This window comes from Entelurus aequoreus, unplaced genomic scaffold (genome assembly GCF_033978785.1).
Source record: "Entelurus aequoreus isolate RoL-2023_Sb unplaced genomic scaffold, RoL_Eaeq_v1.1 HiC_scaffold_225, whole genome shotgun sequence".
NCBI classification, from domain to species: Eukaryota; Metazoa; Chordata; class Actinopteri; order Syngnathiformes; family Syngnathidae; genus Entelurus; species Entelurus aequoreus.
In genome coordinates, this window is record NW_026908150.1 from 50,001 (window position 1) to 55,561 (window position 5,561).

The following is a 5,561-nucleotide window of genomic DNA, read 5'->3' on the forward strand; positions in this document are numbered from 1 at the left end:
TGGAGAAAATGCGGCGTGGTGCTTGGGAACAAGAAGGCCGACCTGCCTTGGTTCCCCGCCGGGGTCAGGAGGTCAAAATTAGTCCCTCTCCTTGCTGGAAGTCACCCAAAAAAAGTCGTGAATTTGCCTAAGTGTCTAGGTGCCTGGCCCTTTAAGAAGGCCGACCACCCTTGGTTCCCCGCCGGGGTCAGGAGGTCAAATTTAGTCCCTCTCCTTGCTGGAAGTCACCCAAAAAAAGTCGTGAATTTGCCTAAGTGTCTAGGTGCCTGGCCCTTTAAGAAGGCCGACCACCCTTGGTTCCCCACCTGGGTCAGGAGGTCAAATTTAGTCCCTCTCCTTGCTGGAAGTCCCCGAAAAAAAAAGGCGTGAATTTGCCTAAGTGTAAAGCTGGGGTAAAAGCGGGAGTAGCCATGACTCTCTAGTCATTTAAGAATGGCTGGATTTTTTCTAAGTGTCGTCATTTTAGGGTACCAGCACTCCGTGGAGAAAATGCGGCGTGGTGCTTGGGAACAAGAAGGCCGACCTGCCTTGGTTCCCCGCCGGGGTCAGGAGGTCAAAATTAGTCCCTCTCCTTGCTGGAAGTCACCCAAAAAAAGTCGTGAATTTGCCTAAGTGTCTAGGTGCCCTGCCCTTTAAGAAGGCCGACCTGCCTTGGTTCCCCGCCGGGGTCAGGAGGTCAAAATTAGTCCCTCTCCTTGCTGGAAGTCACCCAAAAAAAGTCGTGAATTTGCCTAAGTGTCTAGGTGCCTGGCCCTTTAAGAAGGCCGACCACCCTTGGTTCCCCACCTGGGTCAGGAGGTCAAATTTAGTCCCTCTCCTTGCTGGAAGTCCCCGAGAAAAAAAAGGCGTGAATTTGCCTAAGTGTAAAGCTGGGGTAAAAGCGGGAGTAGCCATGACTCTCTAGTCATTTAAGAATGGCTGGATTTTTTCTAAGTGTCGTCATTTTAGGGTACCAGCACTCCGTGGAGAAAATGCGGCGTGGTGCTTGGGAACAAGAAGGCCGACCTGCCTTGGTTCCCCGCCGGGGTCAGGAGGTCAAAATTAGTCCCTCTCCTTGCTGGAAGTCACCCAAAAAAAGTCGTGAATTTGCCTAAGTGTCTAGGTGCCCTGCCCTTTAAGAAGGCCGACCTGCCTTGGTTCCCCGCCGGGGTCAGGAGGTCAAAATTAGTCCCTCTCCTTGCTGGAAGTCACCCAAAAAAAGTCGTGAATTTGCCTAAGTGTCTAGGTGCCTGGCCCTTTAAGAAGGCCGACCACCCTTGGTTCCCCGCCGGGGTCAGGAGGTCAAATTTAGTCCCTCTCCAAGCTGGAAGTCATTTTAGGGTACCAGCACTCTGTGGAGAAAATGCGGCGTCGTGCTTGGGAACGAGCATTTAATCCCCGCAGGTGAAACCTAAAAAACGGGCCAAGTGATGTCATTAGAGGCCCTATTTTCAGACAGTTTGGCGTATTTCGGTGACGCCGAGGAGTCCATCAGGTCTTCCCGGTCGAATGCGAGGCCTTTTGGGGGCCATAGGTCATCAAAAAGAGTGGGGGACCGGAGCCCTCCTGTGGACTCCGGCCCTAAATGCACCCAGGATTAAAGGCATCATTTCCAGGCCTTTTGGGGCCCCATTTTAAACAGTTTGTAGTATTTCGGTGACGCCGAGGCGTCCGTCAGGTGTTCCCGGGCAATGTGAGGCCTTTTGGGGCCATAAATTACTGTTAATTGGGGGCCCTGGATGCCTTTTGGGGCCCTATTTTCAGACAGAAAACAGCAACCCTCTTACACTGCAAGAGGACAGCGGGGAATTGAAGCCCTCCCGTGGACTCTGGCCGCAATTGCACCTATAAAAAAAAAAAAAAATGCATTATTTTCCAGCATTAAAGGCATCATTTCCAGGCCTTTTGGGGCCCCATTTTAAACAGTTTGTAGTATTTCGGTGACGCCGAGGCGTCCGTCAGGTGTTCCCGGGCAATGTGAGGCCTTTTGGGGCCATAAATTACTGTTAATTAGGGGCCCTGGATGCCTTTTGGGGCCCTATTTTCAGACAGAAAACAGCAACCCTCTTACACTGCAAGAGGACAGCGGGGAATTGGAGCCCTCCCGTGGACTCTGGCCGCACTTGCACCTATTAAAAAAAAAAAAAAAAAAAAAAAAAAAAGCATTATTTTCCAGCATTAAAGGCATCATTTCCAGGCCTTTTGGGGCCCCATTTTAAACAGTTTGTAGTATTTCGGTGACGCCGAGGCGTCCGTCAGGTCTTCCCGGGCAATGTGAGGCCTTTTGGGGCCATAAATTACTGTTAATTAGGGGCCCTGGATGCCTTTTGGGGCCCTATTTTCAGACAGAAAACAGCAACCCTCTTACACTGCAAGAGGACAGCAGCGGGGAATTGGAGCCCTCCCGTGGACTCCGGCCGCAATTGCACCTATAAAAAAAAAAAAAAAGCATTATTTTCCAGCATTAAAGGCATCATTTCCAGGCCTTTTGGGGGCCCCATTTTAAACAGTTTGTAGTATTTCGGTGACGCCGAGGCGTCCGTCAGGTCTTCCCGGGCAATGTGATGCCTTTTGGAGCCATAAATTACTGTCATTAGGGGCCCTGGATGCCTTTTGGGGCCCTATTTCCAGACAGAAAACAGCAACCCTCTTACACTGCAAGAGGACAGCAGCGGGGAATTGGAGCCCTCCCGTGGACTCCGGCCGCAATTGCACCCCTAAAGAAATGCATTTTTTCCCAAGTGTGCACTATAGAGAGAAACCCTACTTATGAAGGGAAATAAACCCCGGGCTGTTGCACATGTGTCTTAGGACAGCAATAGACGGGCTTTTTAAACAGAACGGCATATTTTGTGCTACCCGGGGTGTCCAGCGCGTGTCCCCGGGGTATGTGAGGCCCTTTGGGGCATGCGGCCAGGAAATGTCCTGAACGATCCAAAATCACACCCTGGTTTGAGTGCCACATGTCCCGCAGCAGGTCACCCGAGTCCAGGTGCCCGACATGTACAAAGCGCCCCCCAGCAAAGTCACACTGTGAGTGGGGAAGAAAAGTTGGGAAAGTGTGCAAAAATCCCCAAAATGTTCTAAAATCACACCCAGGTTTGAGTGCCACATGTCCCACAGCAGGTCACCCGAGTCCAGGGATGCCCGACATGTACAAAGCGCCCCCCAGCAAAGTCACACTGTGAGTGGGGAAGAAAAGTTGGGAAAGTGTGCAAAAATCCCCAAAATGTTCTAAAATCACACCCAGGTTTGAGTGCAGCAAGTCCCGCAGCCGGTCACCCGAGTACAAGGGTGCCCGACATGTACAAAGCGCCCCCCCCCAGCAAAGTCACACTGTGAGTGGGGAAGAAAAGTTGGGAAAGTGTGCAAAAATCCCCAAAATGTTCTAAAAGCACACCCAGGTTTGAGTGCCACAAGTCCCGCAGCCGGTCACCCGAGTCCAGGGATGCCCGACGTGTCCACAAGGCTCCCAGCAAAGTCACACTGTGAGTGGGGGAGGAAATTCAGAAATGTAGGCAAAAGTCCCGAAAATGGTCCAAAATCACACCCAGGTGACACCCAGGTTTGAGTGCCACAAGTCCCGCAGCAGGTGACCCGAGTCCAAGGGTGCCCGGCATGTCCAAAGCGCCCCCAGCAAAGTCACACTGTGAGTGGGGGGGGAAAAGTGGGAAAAGTAGGCAAAAGTCCCGAAAATGGTCCAAAATGACACCCAGGTTCGAGTCCCACAAGTCCCGCAGCCGCCCACCCGAGTCCAGGGATGCACGACATGTCCAAAGAAATAATAAAAATCCACAAAAATCCACAAAAATCCGGGGGCCGGATTCCGGCGTACCGCTTCGGCCCGCGTGCCCTAGTTTGGAGACCGATTTTAAAAATTTGCCGTTGACGGCTAGTTTTTTTCCTTATCACACCCACATTTGAGTGCCACAAGTCCCGCCGCGTTCCACCCAAGTCCAGGGGTGCCAAGAGGTGCCCAGCGTGGCCAGGACGCATGCAGCAAAGTCACAGGGGAAGTGGGGTAGAAAAGTGGGGAAAGTCTGGAAAAGGTCGTGAAAATGGTCAAAAATCACACCCAGGCTGGCGTGCAGCAAGTCCCGCCGCGTTCCAGCCGAGCACAGGGGTGCCAGGAGGCACCCAGCGTGGCCAGGGCGCACCCAGCAAAGTCACAGGGGAAGTGGGGAAAGTCTGGGGGGAAAGTCGTGAAAATGAGCAAAAATCACACCCAGGCTGGAGTGCAGCAAGTCCCGCCGCGTTCCAGCCGAGCCCAGGGGTGCCAGGAGGCACCCAGCATGGCCAGGGCGCACCCAGCAAAGTCACAGGGGAAGTGGGGAAAGTCTGGGGGGAAAGTCGTGAAAATGAGCAAAAATCACACCCAGGCTGGAGTGCAGCAAGTCCCGCCGCGTTCCAGCCGAGCCCAGGGGTGCCAGGAGGCACCCAGCATGGCCAGGGCGCACCCAGCAAAGTCACAGGGGAAGTGGGGAAAGTTGGGGAAAAAGTCATGAAAATGATCAAAAATCACACCCAGGCTGGAGTGCAGCAAGTCCCGCCGCGTTCCAGCCGAGTCCAGGGGTGCCAGGAGGCACCCAGCGTGGCCAGGACGCACCCAGCAAAGTCACAGGGGAAGTGGGGAAAGTCGGGGGAAAAGTCGCGAAAATGATCAAAAATCACACCCAGGCTGGAGTGCAGCAAGTCCCGCCGCGTTCCAGCCGAGCCCAGGGGTGCCTGGAGGCACCCAGCATGGCCAGGACGCACCCAGCAAAGTCACAGGGGAAGTGGGGAAAGTCGGGGAAAAAGTCATGAAAATGATCAAAAATCACACCCAGGCTGGAGTGCAGCAAGTCCCGCCGCGTTCCAGGCGAGCCCGGGGGTGCCAGCAGGCACCCAGCGTGGCCAGGGCGCACCCAGCAAAGTCACAGGGGAAGTGGGGAAAGTCTGGGGAAAAGTCGCGAAAATGATCAAAAATCACACCCAGGCTGGAGTGCAGCAAGTCCCGCCGCGTTCCAGCCGAGCCCAGGGGTGCCTGGAGGCACCCAGCGTGGCCAGGGCGCACCCAGCAAAGTCACAGGGGAAGTGGGGAAAGTCTGGGGAAAAGTCGCGAAAATGATCAAAAATCACACCCAGGCTGGAGTGCAGCAAGTCCTGCCGCGTTCCAGCCGAGCCCAGGGGTGCCTGGAGGCACCCAGCATGGCCAGGACGCACCCAGCAAAGTCACAGGGGAAGTGGGGAAAGGTGGGGAAAGTTGGGGAAAAAGTCATGAAAATGATCAAAAATCACACCCAGGCTGGAGTGCAGCAAGTCCCGCCGCGTTCCAGCCGAGCCCGGGGGTGCCAGCAGGCACCCAGCATGGCCAGGACGCACCCCGCAAAGTCACAGGGTAAGTGGGGAAAGTCGGGGAAAAAGTCATGAAAATGAGCAAAAATCACACCCAGGCTGGAGTGCAGCAAGTCCCGCCGCGTTCCAGCCGAGCCCCGGGGTGCCAGCAGGCACCCAGCATGGCCAGGGCGCACCCTGCAAAGTCACAGGGGAAGTGGGGGATTTTTTCTAAGTACCCAATCGAAAGAGGCTAAAAAGCACCTCTT